This window comes from Lepeophtheirus salmonis, chromosome 13, assembly GCF_016086655.4.
Source record: "Lepeophtheirus salmonis chromosome 13, UVic_Lsal_1.4, whole genome shotgun sequence".
Taxonomy (NCBI): domain Eukaryota; kingdom Metazoa; phylum Arthropoda; class Copepoda; order Siphonostomatoida; family Caligidae; genus Lepeophtheirus; species Lepeophtheirus salmonis.
Genome location: NC_052143.2, coordinates 1,073,089 through 1,093,090, shown reverse-complemented (window position 1 = coordinate 1,093,090; position 20,002 = coordinate 1,073,089). Strand labels below are relative to the sequence as shown.

The 20,002-nt window shown below is 32.2% G+C and overlaps 2 long non-coding RNA genes across 2 annotated transcripts; both read left to right on the top strand.

Moving 5' to 3' along the window:
- Positions 1 to 6,814: 6,814 nt before the first annotated feature.
- On the top strand, positions 6,815 to 7,284 carry LOC121127910 (uncharacterized). Its single transcript, XR_005867949.2, has 3 exons — positions 6,815 to 6,960; positions 7,017 to 7,070; positions 7,142 to 7,284. It is a non-coding gene; the product is annotated as an uncharacterized lncRNA (long non-coding RNA).
- Positions 7,285 to 14,713: 7,429 nt separating this feature from the next.
- LOC121128197 (uncharacterized) lies at positions 14,714 to 15,409 on the top strand. The gene is made up of 3 exons (XR_005868091.2): positions 14,714 to 14,896; positions 14,952 to 15,005; positions 15,081 to 15,409. It is a non-coding gene; the product is annotated as an uncharacterized lncRNA (long non-coding RNA).
- Positions 15,410 to 20,002: the final 4,593 nt, after the last annotated feature.

Genomic DNA, 20,002 nt, shown 5'->3' with positions numbered 1-20,002 from the left:
ATTCAAAGACAATTTCTAGATCGGACTGATACTTAATCAGTGCAACTCAATGTGAACAATTATAGTGACATTAAATACAAAAATTCTACGTTATTCTCCCTTCCTCTACCACAAATATAATTTGTCTGTCCATCCTTATCTCAGTTGGTCTGTCACGAAGGGTCAATTTTACCTTCTTTAAGGAACGACAAGTGGGGATGAATTTGATGGGATTAGACTGCATCCAGGGGTGTCCTTATGGGGCAGGCTGGAGAGATAAAGATCCTCCCTCCAAAACCAAGGAATTTTTGTATTTCACTAGATAATTTAATATTTTAAAATTTATTTAATTTTTCAAAAAGTTTCATTTTCTGTAAATATCAATGAATTTAATATTAAATTTTTCTCCAAAAAAATTAATATTGTAAATTTCTTTTCAAAAAATTTTATCTTTTAAATTTCATTTTTGAAATTTTTTAGCAAAAAATTTATTTTGTGTGAATAACAGTGGATTTTTGATTTTTTCCCCCAATATTTAATATTCAAAATTAAAAAAAACCAAAAAAACTTAAGTAGTCGGAATTAATGATGATTCAAAGGTGACTCAAGATGAGTATAAAGGGGAATGATTATCTCAAGGTAGTATCATGGAAAAGGAACATCTTATTACAATAAATAAGTCCAAAGGTAGAAATTTGTTTTTTTACACTTGTAGAGAAATTCAGTACGGGTTTATCTGGGGAATTGGAAATTGGAATATTGAAAAACCAACCAAAAGACAATATCAAAAGTGACAATTCATCAAGAAAATCAAGAAAACCCATTGGGGATGTTTCTGAAAAAAAATACTATTCTGTGTAGATCAAGATCTGCCTCTAATACAAAAAGACTTGCTTCAGAATTTCAAATGGCGACAGAAGGTAATGAGAACCTCCAGAAGTTTTTTTTAGAAAATCATGGTCTCCTTTTTTCTTTAAATTGCACTTCCCTTCAGAGTTTGTAGAGAAAATACGATTCGATTCGATTATTAAATCTAACACGAGGTGCAGTTTAGAGAATCACTTTTGTTTGCCAGAATGCTACTCTTAATTTTCCACGTTTGATATCCTTGACTCTTACATCCAAAAAGGGATGTTTCACTATTGATTAAAAAAAAAAAAAACTACAGCCAAAAATCGAATACTGTTGTTCTGATGGTAATCTAATCAAGGTCCAATGTAGGGTATCAAGCTCTCTGTTTGATGTAATTTGGGTAACGGGCCAAATTATGACGATCCCGTTTTTTTTTAAGGAAACACTTTCAACTATTATTTCACGTGTACCAACCATAATCAGTGGAGATTTTAATATAAAACTTAAATACGGTCAAGATTCTATTCAGCATACAAGGAATCATCATCCTCGAGCTACAGCGTCCCTCTCTTCCATTTTAAACACCCCTCAAGGGTTTCATAACTGTGCTGACTTAGTAAAAGATTATAGTCATACTTTTTTTTTCTGTGGATAGATTTTCCAGACCTGTGTCCTTGAGAATAGATCTTTTTCTCTTTAAAGGTTATCCAACAGAAACATTAAAATCGTATAAAGTGATAGACATTAAAATATCTGTCCATCGTGGTTTATTTATTGAAATGAGCCCCATTTCAAGGAAAGCAAGAGCTAGAAGTTTTTCGAAGCTTAATTCTTTACTAGTGGAGGAGATTGATGCGAATGATGTGAATAATTGAGAAAATAAAAAATGCAAAATCAAGTATGGTAGTGACGTTTTTTCTGAATTGAAAAAAAAATGTTTATCCAAATAAAAGGTATTTTTCGACAAGCAGGGGCAAGACGTGCCGAGAAAAGAAGCAGACAACTGAATGAAATAGAAAATGTAAAAAAAAAATAATAATAATAATACCTGAAAATGTTAAAAAATATATGCTTTATGGAGAAGCAAATCTTTTTTATAGAGTTAAATTCAAAATCGAAATCAAGATTACAATGTTTACCAGTTTAAAAAGACAAATAACCTTTATAATAACTTATCAATCATACTAAAAAATGGTATGGAATCGAATCATCCTGAATTGTTTTGCAAGGAGATGTAGTCATTTGACTACATCTCTACATGTACAGTATGTCCAATAATTTATGGTGATTTAAAAAAAAATCATGAAATAACCTAAACAAGTGATTTTTTTTTTTGAAAAAAAACTTTATTCACTTCCCAAAATCACGACTTTTAAGCTTAATACATTTTTTTATGTGTTTTGGCATCCCTTCATTACGATTATTCAAAGTATCCGGGGGAAATTTTTCACCAGCTTTTGTAGTTTTTAAAAAAATTCATCCTCTGAAGTTGAAGGAACATTTTGATTGAATTCCCTCTGGACCTAGGATCACAAATTTTCAATGGGAGAATAATTAGTACTCTTGGCAGGCCATGTGCCTTTACCCCAGAAGGAATCTAAGTTGTCTGAACACCACTTTTGTGCCTTTTTGGAGTGGTGAGGGGGGCACCATCCTGCTGGAAAATGGCTCTTGATGTGTCAGACAACATTTCCCCTTCAAAGGAGGTCCAATTTCTTCAGTACGAGACAAATCTGACATCCGAGACTTGTTGAGGATCTCCGTTACGCAGTACTCGGCGTTCACAGTTAGGTTTAGTGGAATCAGGTGAAGATCTGAATTGTCTGGTGGCTGATAACGGCCCAAACCTGAATTTTCAGAGAAAATTTCACAGTTGGAGTGGGTTCCACATCTCCCTTATCTCTTGTCCAAACCCGATCTATTTGGTGATTTGGGACATGAAATAGCTCCAAAGGACTTTCATCACTGAAGGGGATACATTTCAAGTCATCTGCAGTCCAGTGATTCCACTCACGACAGAATTCAAGCAGGACCTTCCTTTGGTTTTCTGAAAATTTGGGGTGCAGACGAGGTTTGTATGGCAAAACATTCAATGAGTGCCTCAGGTAGTTGTGAACAGATGACTTGGATATGGGATAGCCCTTTGAAGTCAATTTTGCTGCAAGTTTCCTTGTGGATTGCCTCTCTTTGGTCAAAGATTTTGAAATCACCAGTTTGGGAACTTTGCTAATTTTTTTCTTCCTTCCTCCACCCTTCGGATTTGCAAGGGTTTGTCCATCCTTCCTTTTTTTACATCAATTCTCAATGGACCTCCCAAATTTCACTTTATTCAGACCGAAAATAATTTTTTTTACTATAAAACGGATATTTTTAATACCCCCATCAATTTTTGGCCATACTGTAAAAATTTTATCGACTGCAAACATACATAAAAATGTATGAGATGCAATTTAAGAAATGCTTCTTTCTGTGAAGACCTCAGATGCAGGTCTGATAAAGTGCTTTTACTATCAAATGAAGACAACGACATGGTTGAGGGGGACCTTTCAATAGAAGAAATCTTCTCTATTAATAAAAATGCAAAATTAAATAAAGCTCCTGGTCCATGGGGCTTTACCTTTGAATTTTATAAGAAATATATCTCCTATCTTTCACCAATTTTACTCTTGTTTTATGAAAAGGTTCTTAGTGTTGGTTTTTTCCCTGACTTCGCTTCAGAGGGACACCTAGTCAACAAAAAAAGAAGGATACCAGATATCTTAAAAATTTAGGCCTTTTGTTATGTAAAATTGCTTACACAATTTTTTTTTAATTCGTAGTCTCAAATCGTATACACGATTAGTTTTAAGCAAAATTTTACATGGATCATAGTATGGTTTTGTAAAAACAAGATGATGGTTAGTAGACCTTTTACATTATATACTCTTATAGAGTCCAACAGTGACTTAACAGTGATAGCAGTGGATTTGGTCCAGGCCTTTGATACTTTGTCTCAAAGGAACATAATTAAAACGTTGTACCGAAAAAGATTTGGTGATTTTATAATTCGTATGGTTGCAGTTAACTTAGCGCGTACTCCTACAATGATTAAATGCAGAAACGAATTCGAATATTTTTCGAACAACAGGGGCGTTCGTCAGGAAGATCCTCTGTCCCCAATACTTTTTATTAAATGCCTTAATGGTCTACTACAAGAAATAGATCATAGAGATGGAATAAAAGGCTTTCAGTTGCCACACTCAAATTTAAAATGTCTATGTTATGCAGACGATTTAACAATGATATATTGTGGGAGTCCGTATAATACAATAAAATCAATCAAAAACATGTTTAATTTCAATTCAATATACGTTCTCCCTTTTTCTGTTGTATAATAATTCGTTTTGAAGGACTGAACTAGACCAGACCGAGACTGAACTAGACGGTACTGTAGTCTTCAGTCCATAATAAGTACTGATACAACGCTAAAGGTGACATCTGTTCACAGGATCATCAAATAATAATTATGGGTTCGAGTATTACTCTAATAAAAAAAAAAAAAAAACTTTATTAAAACAATTATCACAAACTTACTCAAATTAGCCCAAATATAATATTTGTTAAAAATAAGACTCTAATTGAACTCCAAACAATCAAGTAATACCTGTAAAAATTTTTACCCCAAAGGATATTAACCCTCTGATAAAAACTAAATAAAGTAGACTTTATTTTACTATACACAGTTAATGAAGACTAAAAGTTACACAATGAAAATGGTAAAAATACTTGTATTTAGTCTTGTGTCAGTTCATATTTATGACCGGAGAACACGGTCCAGTCCAGTCCGGTCTCATCCAGTCCCATTTGTTGGTCCTTGGAGAAGGTAAAATACATCAATCGTGAGCTTTTGATATTGTTTCGTCTATTTTTTCGTAAGCTATCAATGATTTTAACAAACATAAATCATTACATGGTGCTTTGACTGCTAAAATGCATTGAAGGGAATGCTTAATGTATACTGTTCCAATCAATAAACATAGGTATATCTAATAACGCTATTTTATCGTCTTTGTTTATTTTAAGCTTGATATTTTCAGAGATTATAATTGCTCTGGCCATCGAACAAGCTGGGTGTATGGTACCGGAGGCGTGAAATCTATTTTTTTATCATTGTCTCCACCTAAAAATATAATTCAGAGTTCTATGAGCTCCATGTAATCATCTCCCACAATTTCTTTTGATAATTCACTTGGATAATATTTTTATAAATCTTCCATTTCCGAAAGTGAGAGGTTACTTTGTGTTACTAATGATCGTAAGGCCTCTATTTTGAAGGAATCTATATTTTTCTAATAATCTTTTAATTTTTGAAAGAAATAAATATTTGGATTTGTCGGTACATTTTTGATTCTCACTTCGAAAGCCCTTTTTAAAATCAATTCATGAAGAGGATGACACCAAGTAAATAAAAGCATTTCTCTTTCCATAATAAGCGATAAGGTACTGCGAAGTCATGGAGGAGTTTGTCATCCCCTGGATGAAGGATACGGCCGATGAGAGGGAGTTCATATTCCAACAAGACTCAGCGCCCGCACACATCGCCATGAGGACCACAAACCTCTTCAACTCCCACGACATCACTTTCTGGGATCGCAACACCTGGCCCTCCAACTCACCCGACCTCAATCCGTGTGATTACTACTGGTAGGGGAAGTTGAAGAGGGGATGTGCAAGGTCAGCCACAAGAGCATCACGGCCCTGAAGGGCTCAATTACGAGGGAGTGGAATGCTGTCGATTCCGCGGTAGTCATTAGGGCATGCAAATCCTTTAAGGGCAGGATGGAGAAGATGGTGGCTGCTGAGGGAGGACATGTTGAATAAATTTATTGTTTAATATCATGTCTAACTTTTTCATATTAACAAATACACTCCCAATTCCATTTTTATCAAGCAGGTTGAACTTTAAGATAGTTCCAATTTATCGTATAGGGTGGAATTACTTCAATGTGGATCCTCAATTCTACACCGAATCCAAAATGGACTTAGATTTATAACTTATGATGAAAGTTGCATGTATTTTTTAGCTGATCCGTTTTTTTGGAATTGGTGATTTGAAGAATTAATTTTCTTTTATTGAGCTGTATTCATTATTATTTATATATTTCCTGAGTATTGAATTTTTTTCCTAAATAGATTCAATGATATTCATATCCTGATTTAGCCTTCGTGTATTCCCATTAAAGACGGAGAGTATCCCTAAGGATTTGTTGCAGAGTTATATTTATAAGTCCTTTTTGGACCTCAGTAGAATTGATGATCGATATCGGAGTATTTCTTCCCAATGTTCTTGTTTACATATTTCCTCATCCCTTGACAAACCTGATCTAATGAAACGTCAAGACAGCGAAGCTGCTCTCTTCCAAAACATCCTTCAAAATGTCAGGGTTACCATACTGATTTAAATTTTTGAAAAACTAAAAAAAACCTTTTGAGATTACCAACAAGAAAAGGCATTTTATACACCTCTCTATATCACATACATATTCATAAGTCAATGCCAGGTAAATGTTATCTTTAACATAAACCGATTTACATCAAAGGTTTTGAGAGGCTTGTATAAAGTTCCGTCCATACAATTTTTTCCTTCTTTAATAGCCTTATACAAAAATATCAGTATACATGTATTAATCTTTTCTCTTTTTCGAATTTATAATATATATTATTTTATTTTGCAATTGATATAATTAATTGCTTTGATTACTTCAGCCTTAACGTGTATGTGGCAAAAACTAATTTATGTACATATTATGTATTTTTGTACCAACTTTTGATCAAGTACAAAATCTGAAGAAATGATACTTGATAGTAGTTTTATAATGGCTTATTTGTACCAAAAAACTTGTTTTACTTCAGACTATACTTTGATGAGTAATGTAAAGGAAAAGAGAAGAGAAGGTTATGTAAATTGGCAGTTACTTGTTTTAAGTAAGCTTATATATTAATTATATGTTTATTTTTTTTAGTGTTTTCAGACAGAAGGAGTGGGTTTTAAAGATAGGAATGTTGTTGAAGATATGGTTGATGGGTTTAATCCTTGTTATAGAGCCATCTAATCCACAAGGTCTTCTGAAAAATACTGGAAAAGCCCAGGTAGATATCTTTGAAAAATATAATAAACATATTTTAAGTCATTTTAAATTTGATAGGACGTGATGAAATTCCAGTCTAATGCTAAACCTGTATTGAAAAATGAACCATCAGTAAGAAGTTTTAAACATCAATAATTTTGAAAGCATTTTTGTATACTTTTGTTTCATTTTTCTGGATTTAGTCTGGAGTCATTTCCAAAGATGTACAGCGAGAAAATAAGTGCATACAATTCAGATACCTAAAGTTATTAAGGATGCATGTCTGTGTAAAATTTATGGTCCAGGATCCTAAAAGTAATAAAACTACAAATATTGGAAATACCAAGAGGACCCTCATCAATTAATTATTCTCTTTTTCGCTCATTGTTTCACTTTTGTCTTTTTAACTTTGAAGAAATAAAATTAAGCTACATACGATTTAACTTTACAAACTTTAACAACAATAATATTTAACCCTTCTTTAATGAAATGGGATTTTCTATACCCCATTTTTTATAAAACTGCTTTAAATTTGTTTAAATATAATTTTCCAATGGAACTTTTAATGCATGATCCTGAAATATATGTAATTTAGAATAAAATTAATTTCTTTGAATTCTTTTTAAATTTTACAACTTGTAATATGGATTTTGTAATTTGATTATTTTTTTTGCTTTAAAGTTTTTTTTCTTTTTTTCAATTTAAGGTAAATTAATAATTAATTCTACTAATGCAATATCAGTTGTTATTCTAAATATTACACTCGACTTCATCAAAATTAATAATTATATTTTTCATACCTAAATTTGTTAAGAAATAAAATTTTAGTAATTTGATGTTTTAACAGTAGTAATCACACATTTAATCTTGTTATTAAGATAAATTTAAGTAATTATGGGTTTTAAATATTCAAATTGATATTTACTAGTGCAAAATAGGTGGAAAAGAGAGGGAAATATAACGTAATTTTGTGTGTACGTCGACTGATTTTTGGAGTAACGTTCTACTTTAATTCACTTCCTCCGTAAAAAAAAAGATGCTCCCTAACGGAAGGATCAGACTTCAAATTTAAAAAAGTTACACCTTGAGTAAATAATATACCGAGTGGCCCATTAAAATCTGAACACTTTAAATTTTAAACGTCAATAAGATATAATTGATTAATTTACGATATTATTTCAACAAAATTCATACTATAAATAGATTTGTGTCTGAATGTCGCCGCCCTGTGCAGCAGTGATGGCTTCCAGGCGGCGGCAGTGGACGGCCTGACATCCGCTATGAATGTAGTCCTTTGTCATTACGTTCCAGTGCTCGATGACAGTAGCTTTGAGGGCCTCGGTGTTTTATATTACGGCCACTGCATTCCTTCCTCGCAACATAACAAATTATTTTATGAATTATTTTAATGGTACAAATTGGTCCTTGTTGGAACATTCCTCACTCATCTTCCTAATTTCACTACCCGCTTCTTGAATCGCTTCTTGCTCGGGATCACAATCTCCATGATTGAAATATGAGGTGTTCCCATATTTTTAGGATTTTACAAAAGTAGCTGCTCTGGACATACAATTAAAGGAACTACAAGTCTCTTCAATTTCATGCTTTGTTCACGAGATCTAACTTCTTTGTGTCTCACTAAACAATTCAAATAATGTTAACCTTGCATACACTATCCGGTGTTAGTAACATTGATTTGAAGGTCAAATTAAAGTTTTCACCATTGATATATCTTTTGAGCGTACAACGTTTTGAATAAAAACATTATCTGGCTTATCCATCAATTTTTCTCTGTGTTTGCAATTTTTCAAGGAATAGACGCTTAATATCCTGATATTTTAAGTGTCTGCAAGAAAGCCATCGAAAGCCAAATTGTGGGTTCTCTGACTGATTTGGTGCGTAAACGCTTCCTTCTATTAGGTTGTAAACCGTCGGAAGATGTACTGAAAAACTCCATAGGAATATTTTGCAACCCTTTAGTGAACTCAAAAGAAAAAGTGGTTCTTCTAAAGGATGGTTACTTTCATGCTATTGTCAAATAAATAGAGAATTTTTGAATTTGTTTTGCAAAAAATTAAATTTTTTGTCAACAGCTTTGGATTTTTTAAATGTTTTAATTTTAATTTTGAAATCTATTTCCAAAAATTTTGTATTCTTTTAAAAATAAATCTAAAACCAAGCCCCACTCAGCCCCCAAAAAAAGAAAACACTATCTGTAAGTGAATTGCCATTAACGCCATTTTTGTTTGTTTTGTTTTTTGGTCCAAAAATTATCATAATATTCATATTCATTTAGGTACTGGAACCGGTACAAAGTATTGGTATCGTAACAATCGCACATTTGGAAGATGTGTGACAGTGAATAATGCAGAAAATAAATCCTGTTTAACACCAATGCTTTTCAATACGTTTCAAAAAATTATATTAAATGTTTAATTAGGATTTACCTGTATAATCTAATTTATTTCGAATTATTTTATTAATGCATTAAATAACATGAGAATTTAGTAAAACTTGTCGATACACCAAATATTTAAAGTTCTAACATCACCTTCAGGGGCGTCCAAAGGAATATATATATGTATATTTTAGTTTTTAAAAATGTCGGAATTTTTTTCAAAAATCCACGTCTTTCACAAAAAAATTCAAATATTAAATTTTTTCACAGCTATTTACAAAAAATTAAACCTAGAGTTTGTACCTTTTTTTCGGATAAAATATTTTATTACGCCCAAAAAAATTCTACTAAAAAGTAAAAAATCCTTAATTTGGAGCAAGGCCACCCCTTGCATAAACCCCCTGCCTTTGTCCCTGATAATTATAATAATTAGAAATACGTTTCTCCTTCAACCATAATCAAAATACAAACTAAGGCTAACTCGCTAATCCTCTTCCTAATACCCTTTTTTAATCTCTATTGAATATACGTTCTCCCTTTTTCTGTTGTATAATAATTCGTTTTGAAGGACTGAACATGACCGGACCGAGACTGAACTAGACGGTACAGTAGCCTTCAGGCCGTAATAAGTACTGATACAACACTAAAGGTGACATCTGTTCACAGGATCATCAAATAATAATTATGGGTTCGAGTATTACTCTAATTAAAAAAAAAAAAAAAAAAAACTTTATTAAAACAATTATCACAAACTTACTCAAATTAGCCCAAATATAATATTTGTTAAAAATAAGACTCTAATTGAACTCCAAACAATCGAGTAATGACCTGTAAAATTTTTTACCCCAAAGGATATTAACCCTCTGATAAAATCTAAATAAAGTAGACTTTATTTTACTATACACAGTTAATGAAGACTAAAAGTTACACAATGGAAATGGTAAAAATACTTGTATTTAGTCTTGTGTCAGTTCATATTTATGACCGGAGAACACGGTCCAGTCCAGTCCGGTCCCATCCAGTCCCATTTGTTGGTCCTTGGAAAAGGTAAAATCCATCAATCGTGAGCTTTTGATATTGTTTCGTCTATTTTTTCGTAAGCTATCAATGATTTTAACAAACATAAATCATTACATGGTGCTTTGACTGCTAAAATGCATTGAAGGGAATGCTTAATGTATATTGTTCCAATCAATAAACATAGGTATATCTAATAACGCTATTTTATCGTCTTTGTTTATTTTAAGCTGGATATTTTCAGAGATTATAATTGCTTTGACCATCGAACGAGCTTGGCGTATGGTACCGGAGGCGGGAAGTCTATTTTTTTTATCATTGTCTCCACCTAAAAATATAATTCAGAGTTCTATGAGCTCCATGTAATCATCTCCTACAATTTCTTTTGATAGTTAACTGGGATAATATTCTTATAAATCTTCCATTTCCGAAAGTGAGAGGTTACTTTGTGTTACTAATGATCGTAAGGCCTCTATTTTGAAGCAATCTATATTATTCTAATAATCTTTTAATTTTTGAAAGAAATAAATATTTGGATTTGTCGTTACATTTTTGATTCTCACTTCAAAAGCTCTTTTTAAAATCAATTCATGAAGAGGATGACACCAAGTAAATAAAAGCATTTCTCTTTCAATTTTTTTCTCCAGTACCATTAAGATGACCAGTATTTGAGGCTGTGGTATCACAGCAGAGAACTTACACTTATTCTTTGAGTACCCAGTCTAGGATTCCATAGCTTTCCATATTTAAAGACAATCGTCAAACTTTCTTGTTCCATCTTCCAGTTATTCAAAGCAGGCAGTAATTTTCTTTCCCAAAGTAAAGCTACAACATCTGGTACTTTGTCTTTAGATGCATCCCCTTATATATATTGATATATATATCAACTTTATTAATTAAAAATAGGGAAACTTTAATAAAATGCTTTGAATTAACGTGCACGACTTCGAATTTAAATACAAATTTAAAAAAATAAGAATAAGCACACGTTTCCCCTAGCGTCAAATGTCTGAAAGTATCGTTCTTGATGATTAGTCTAGTGATCAATTTTATGCTTATTGCATTACAAAAATGATTATCTTAGGAATTGCAGATGAATAACTTCTTAAAATGAAATTGTCATTGTTCCACATTCAATATGGAGTATAACGGTAAGTTGTTTCGTACGACTCTACATCCCAAAGGATGAGTTGGCTGGAGATAAAACAAGAAAAGTTGCCTGCTATGGTCGAGTTCATTGTGAATTTTTACGTCTATATGAGGTTGGAAATTAAAGTAGATTCAAATATTTTAACCCGTCCATCACATTCATTACATCAAAATCAATTAATTCAGTACTTTCGAAAAAAGTTATAATTATCGAGTTTACTATCAAGCTGTAACCAAGAAGATAGACAATTTGGGATTTCAAAAAAAAAAAGAGAAATAAATGAATGAAGTGATTTTGTAGATATCAGTGTAGGTTCATACTGTTCATTAAAACTAAATTGGGAACCTATTTCAATCATTAATATTTGTTTGAAGCTAAAAAACGCATGCCAGTAGGCAAGTTAGAGATATAATTGTACAATATTGTTGCAAAATATACGTTTCCTTTATAATACTTAATAAAATAAAAACCCTGTAACTTCATTCATAGGAATAATTTTAAAGAAATAACATTAAAATTTCCGTTTTTTCGACATTTTACAGATTTTCAAATCAAAACGTGTCCATGAAGAACCATTTTTTTTTGACGTTTGATGATTCTTGTCATTCTTAAAGGAATAAAATACAAAAATATCAGGGGATGCCAAATTTCCAACTTTTGTCCTTACAGCACACCCTAATATACATATATATTTCATTCTCTCACATACAACAAAATATCACACTAAATATCAATTATATAAAACAAATCAATAGTAACTGAGCTTTCACATTTTATTAAAAAAATCATTAAAGATTTAAAAGTTATTAACAGATGGGTTAAAAATCCCTTTTATATATTTAAATATACATTTTTGTACAGTTTAAATGTCAATTGTTTCTATATATCTATCGATTTTTTTGTTTAGATTTTGTTCAGGAAGAGGAGTGCTTTTTGATCTTAAATAATCATGAGAGTCTTTGCTACTATACCCTCCATTTTAAAATATTTTTCTCCTTTTATTGAGAGTTATGTTCAACCTATCGATAATAATACACTCCACTATCAACAGTACCAGTCACTGCTTTTTCACAGAAAAAACATACACGTTAAGTTTTATTTGACTTGCTGGTGTATATCGAGGATGTTGTCAACTTGTACGGAAATTTGGGAGTATTATTCTTGGATTTATGGCTTCTTCACCTTTGTTTTATTAATTTAGAAGATAATTCCGTATTAATCTACTTTCTTCTTGATTACAATCCCACGCAGTTACTCAATACTTTATACAATAATGATAACAGCCAAGAAATATTGTTCAGGTTGCCAACAACACCAAGAAAAGTTGCCTCTAAAAAAATATTAGTATGCACGGCCCATGAGCTTTAGATACAGATGCTCTTTGTTAAGAAAAATTCATCAAGACAATCAACCAAACAAATATATACATACATTACATTTCATCAAAAAAAGCTTAAAGTATGTTTGAAACATAAGCGTACGTTTAAAAAAAAGTTGATGTACAGTTTTGGATTTGGTGAAGCCAATTGTATGTTACAGCGTTCCAAAATGGAAGTAAAAAAAAAAAGAGAAAATTAGATACATTCTTCAGTATCACTATGACCAATGTAAAGAGGTGCAGCAGGCAGCCAAAAAAATTGTGCTGTTTACAAATTATGTTATTATATTTTAAAGCCAAATGTTAAAAATTAAAAAAAAAAAGGACAAAGAAAAAGAAAAAAAAGATAGAAACAAAGAGAGAGCAAAAGAAGAAGGAGAAAAAGAAAAGACATATTATAAAATTTGTTATAAGATTAACCCTCATTTCTGAAACTGTATAAATAAATTATTTTAGGATTCATGGATACAAGAGGACTCGTTGCATACCCGTTGTGAGCAACGGATTAAAAAAAACAACATTCAATGGAGTCTTCAGAGCAAATCCTTTTTCTTTTTACCTCTCTTTGTTTCTATCTCTTTTCTTCTTCTCTGTCTTTTTTTCTATCTCTTCTAGCTGGAGCATACGAATACTTATGGACTTTCATTATGAGATCAATTCAAAAAGGAGTTTTTTTCCTTGAAATATTGTATTGGCCTTATCTTAAATTGACAACAATATATAGCGTTTTTGGGGAAGCTCTTTAAAAAAAATTAAAGTTCATACTTTCAGCTATCAAATGCAATACTTTGAAGCTTTTTGAATATGTTTGCCTTGAAGCTATCAATCTCTGAACAAAAAGCACCTATTTTCCGTTTTAAACAAAGATAAATCGATTTCAATGTTTCATACAGACATTCTAAAAATGGTTTCAGAATTTTTTTACATTCAACTTTAAAATATATTAAAATAATTTATCCCCATCTTCAATACCGAGAGCTTAAAACAGTTTTGAACCTTAAAAATAGCCAAAAATAACAAAACTTGTTTGGCCATTTTCTGAAGGCCACGGGGCTGTAAGAGAAAAAATAAGGCCATATTTGGAATTAGGAGATCAAATTGTACTAAGTTGAGCATATATTGATTTTTTAACACTTATCCTGTTGGACAGTGTAATTTTTCAATATACATATAAAACTATATTTCAGCAACCATCTAAGATAATAATTATAATTATACCCATAATCAGGAATTGAATATGTAGTAATCTTCTGAAAAAAGGAGTTAAAAAGTGAGCCCTTATAGACAATAAGAAAATGAACACCGTTCATATTTTTTCCCGTTCATCGTTCAAAAAATGAACAGAAAGCCTGAACACTGTTTGTTTTTCCGTGCAATGTCCAACCCTGCCTTTAACAGAAACCTATTTAAATCAAAGGTTTGGAGAGCCTTATATAAAGTTCCGTCAGCACAATTTTTATCTTCTATCTAAGCCTCATACAACATTATCAGTAGATATTTATGAATCTTTATTCATTTTAGAATTGATAATACTTATTAGATTATTCTTTAATTGATATAGTTAATTGCTTTACTTAATTTGCCCTTAACGTGTATGAGGCAAAAACTAATATCCCTCTTATGTTTTAAGAATAAGTCAAAATATAACGATTAAATTTTAAAAATATAACTCATATTTTTGTACAAACTTTTGATCTATGTACAAAATCAAAACTAAATCTGAAAAAATGATCTTTGATAAATACCGTATAGTTGCATTTATGTACTTAAAAACTTGTTTTAATTGAGACTGTACTTTGATGAGTAATATATAAACAATGACTACGTAAATTGACAGTTACTTCTTTTAAGTCAGCTTATACATGAATAATTTCTTTATTGGCTTTAGTATTTTCAGACGGTAGCAGTTGGGTTTAATGATAGGAATGTTGTTGAAGATATGGTTGATGGGCTTAATCCTTGTTATAGAGCCATCTCATCCACAAAGTCTTCTAAAAAATACTGGAAAAGTCCAGGTAGATATCTTAAAAAATGATAATAAACGTATTTTAAGTTATTTGGATTTCATAGGAGTCAAAAAGTTTCCAGTCTAATGCTAATCCTTCGTTGGAGAATGAACCATCAGTAAGAATTGTTATACCTAAGTTATTTTTGAAACCATTTTTATATAGTTTTGTTCCATTTTTTTTTTGTTTTTAGTCTGCAGTCATTTTCAAAAAAATAAAGCGAGAAAATAAATGCATAAAATTCAAATACATTAAGAGATTAAGGGTGCATGCTTGTGTAAAATTTATGGTCCTGCATCCCGGAAGTAATATAACTACAAATACTGAAAATATCAAGAGGACAATCAACAATTAATTATTCACTTTTTGCCTCATTGTATTATTGCATGATCATTTTTTTTTTGATCATCATATTTAGAAATATAATCAACCTAGAAATGATTATATTTTTCATATCAAAACAATTTACATTTTATTAAATGAAATATAAAGAAATATATTTGAAATAATATTCGATAATAATTAACCCTTTGTTAGTAAACTTGGATTTTCTGTACACCAACTTTTATAAAACCATCAAATAATATCAAACTCAATTTCACCAAAATTCATAAGTCCATTTTTGGATCCTAAATGTATTGAAAAAATTAAATTTTTAGGAATTCTAATGTTTTAACTATAATAATCACAAATTTAATCTTGTTATTAAGACTGAATCAAAAAATTATGGTTTTTAAGCATTCTAGTTGATATTTAGGAGTAGAAAATGGAAGAAAGAGGGAAATCAAAATTTAAATATCGAAATGGACTGTGTTGGGGTAACAATCTACTCAACTTAATATACATTGCATTAAGAAAAAACTAAAAGTTTGCTTATAGACTAAGAGTATACATAAAAAAGTTCATTTACAGTTTTGTGTATGGTGACGTCAGTTGTGTATTACAGCGTTCCAAAATGGTGGTAAAAAAAGGGAAAATCAATACATTCTTCTGTAACACTACGACCAAAGCGGAGCAGATGGCCAAAATAATTTGTGCTGTTGATGGACCCAATACGGTATCAAATGCAACAGCAAAGCGGCAGATTCTAACAATTCTGTTCTGGTAATAAGGATGTCGAAAATGTCGGAAAAATAAAGAAAATCATCGAGTTGGACCTGCATGTGAGGACTTTTTCCATTGCCCAGGAACTGGAGATTAGCTTTTTACTTCACCTATTATCAGTAATAACTAGCTGTAGTAGTACGCAGTATTGCCCAGAGTAATTAGGCGTCGACTAATTACAGAAAAAACTTCGTATGTATATTATAGATGTTTGGGATGAGAGCAGCGTAGATGTCATTAGATCCACTGGAAGCAGCCATTAGAGGAAATAAATAAACAAAAACCAACTCCGTATATAGCAAGGACATACAGGGTGCCCACGATAAATTGGAACTACTTTAAACTTCATCCAGATCCATAATGTGGATATTCGGTGTTAAATTATACTAATATAAAAGGTTGCGTGAACAATACACTATAACTTCCACCACAATTGTTTTGACAACAAACAATAGTCATCATGGAACAAGCAAGGAGAGACGCCATCCTCAAATTGGCTCGCCCGGTACACAAGCCCTCTGCTATCTACAAGCTTCTTAACTACCCCAAGACCACGGTGTACCGGGTCTTCGATGCCTGGGAGGTTCAACGGAAGGTCTTCCACAAGGCCCACAACATGAGAAGTGACACAACCCGCACTACCCGCTTCCTTGAAGACCTCCGGAAGTCTATCAAGGCTTCGCCGGGGACTTCCTTGTCCAGGTTGGCCAAGAACCGTGGAGTGAGCAAGCAGCTGGTCTCCAAGGCTGTGAATGAGGACCTCGGGTACAGGTCATACCGAATGGCCAAACAACACATCCTCACGGCATCCATGAAGGCCACTAAGCTCACCAACGGTAAGCGTCTCCTCAATGACCTGAAGAGCCATGGAGGAAGAATCATCTTCTTCGCCGACGAGAAGAACTGGACTGTCGACAGAAGCTACAACGTCCAGAATGGCAGGTGGTTTGCCAAGGAGAGAGAAGAGGTCCCTGCGGTCTTCACCACAAAGTTCCCGGCCTTCGTGATGACCCTGGGTGTCATCTGCAGCACCAGTTAGGTGATGCCTCCTTTCTTCTTCAATCCCAAGGAAAGGGTTAACACAATAAGGTACTGCGAAGTCATGTAGGAGTTTGTCATCCCCTGGATGAAGGATACGGCCGCTGAGAGGGAGTTCATATTCCAACAAGACTCAGCGCCCGCACACATTGCCATGAGGACCGCTAACCTGTTCAACTCCCACGACATCACTTTCTGGGATCGCAACACCTGGCCCTCCAACTAACCCGACCTTAATCTGTGTGATTACTACTGGTAGGGGAAATTGGAGAGGGAGGTGTGGAAGGTCAGCCACAAGAGCATCGCGACCCTGAAGGGCTCCATTACGAGGGAGTAGAATGCTATCGATTCTGCAGAAGTCATCAGGGCATGCAAATCCATTAGGGTAGGATGGAGAAGATGGTGGCTGCTGAGGGAGGACATGTTGAATAAATTCATTGTTTAATATCATGTCTAACTTTTTCATATTAACAAATACACTCCCAATTCCATTTTTATCAAGCAGGTTAAATTTTAAGATAGTTACAATTTATCGTGGACACCCTGTATAGGGTGGAATTACTTCTATATTGATCCTCAATTCTACACCGAATCCAAAATGGGCTTAAACTTATAACTTATGATGAAAGTGGCATGTATTTTTTTAACTGCTCCATTTTTTTTGGAATTGGTGATTTGAAGAATTAATTTTCTTTTATTGAGCTGTATTCATTATTATTTATATATTTCCTGAGTATTGAATTTTTTTCCTAAATAGATTCAATGATATTCATATCTTGATTTAGCCTTCGTGTATTCCCATTAAAGACGGAGAGTATCCCTAAGGATTTGTTGCAGAGTTATATTTATAAGTCCTTTTTGGACCTCAGTAAAATTGATGATCGACATCGGAGTATTTCTTCCCAATGTTCTTGTTTACATATTTCCTTATCCCTTGACAAAGGTGATCTAATGAAACGTCAAGACAGCGAAGCTGCTCTCTTCCAAAACATCCTTCAAAATGTCAGGGTTACCATACTGATTTAAATTTTTTTTGGTAAACTAAAATAACCTTTTGAGATTACCAACAAGAAAAGGCATTTTATACACTTCTCTATATCATATACATATTCATAAGTCAATGCCAGGTAAATGTTATCTTTAAAATAAACTGATTTACATCAAAGGTTTTGAGAGGCTTGTATAAAGTTCCGTCCATACAATTTTTTCCTTCTTTAATAGCCTTATACAAAAATATCAGTATACATGTATTAATCTTTTTTCTTTTTCGAATTTATAATATATATTATTTTATTTTGAAATTGATATAATTAATTGCTTTGATTACTTCAGCCTTAACGTGTATGTGGCAAAAACTAATTTATGTACATATTATGTATTTTTGTACCAACTTTTGATCAAGTACAAAATCTGAAGAAATGATATTTGATAGTAGTTTTATAATTGCTTATATGTCCCAAAAAACTTGTTTTACTTCAGACTATACTTTGATGAGTAATGTAAAGGAAAAGAGAAGAGAAGATTATGTAAATTGGCAGTTACTTGTTTTAAGTAAGCTTATACATAAATAATATGTTTATTTTTTTAGTGTTTCCAGACGGAAGGAGTTGGTTTTAAAGATAGGAATGTTGTTGAAGATATGGTTGATGGGTTTAATCCTTGTTATAGAGCCATCTCATCCACAAAGTCTTCTGAAAAATACTGAAAAATTCCAGGTAGATATCTTTAAAAAATATAATAAACATATTTAAAGTCATTTTTAATTTGATAGGACTTGATAAAATTCCAGTTTAATGCTAAACCTGTATTGAAGAATGAACCATCAGTAAGAAGTTTTAAACATCAATAATTTTTAAAGCATTTTTGTATACTTTTGTTTCATTTTTCTGGATTTAGTCTGGAGTCATTTCCAAAGATGTACAGCGAGAAAATAAGTGCATACAATTCAAATACCTAAAGTTATCAAGGGTGCATGTCTGTGTAAAATTTATGGTCCAGGATCCTAAAAGTAATAAAACTACAAATATTGGAAATACCAAGATGACCCTCATCAATTAATTATTCTCTTTTTCGCTCATTGTTTCACTTTTGTCTTTTTAACTTTGAAGAAATAAAATTAAGCTACATACGATTTAACTTTACAAATTTTAACAACAATAATATTTAACCCTTCTTTAATGAAATGGGATTTTCTATACCCCATTTTTTATAAAACTGCTTTAAATTTGTTTAAATATAATTTTCCAATTGAAGGTCAAATTAAAGTTTACACCATTAATAGATCTTTTGAGCGTACAACGTTTTGAATATAAACATTATCTGGCTTAGCCATTAGTTTTTCTCTGTGTTTGCACTTTTTCAAGGAATAGACGCTTAATATCCTGACATTTTAAGTGTCTGCAAGTCTGAGTTTTTGAAGAAATACTACAATTCGGAAATAAAGATGGGGGATTGGCTTATGATGTCAACGGCTATGCATAGATTTCACATCAAAATGGAATACTTAATAACCAAGGTGCTATTTACTCTCTACGCTGCAAGAAGTAAGAACTCTTCCACACCTATTGGTCTGGACAGACTCCTCTTAAGATCCGACGAAGTGCGGGAGAGGTTCGATATGAATGGAAATGGAATTGAATTAAAATTTTGTTTTTTAATTTAATTGTACAGCAGATTTTGGTTAAGATGTTATGGTTTTTTTCATTTACCCGTGATTCTTTTTTTTTTTGTTTGTTTGTTTATAAATACTAATAAATGCTTGTTCCCCTAGAAATATGACAAATGGTTGACCTCAGGGCATTTTGAATTTATATTATGTCATTCTAGTAATTTCTCAGTTCTTTTACTCCATTTGTAGAGGGTGCGCTTGAGCCTTCGCTTAGAGGTTTCTAGTATTATATGTTTACAATCAGCAGCTTAATATTTTTTTTTTTTGGAGGAAGGAGAGGGGAGAAATGAAACACTGCCCTAAAT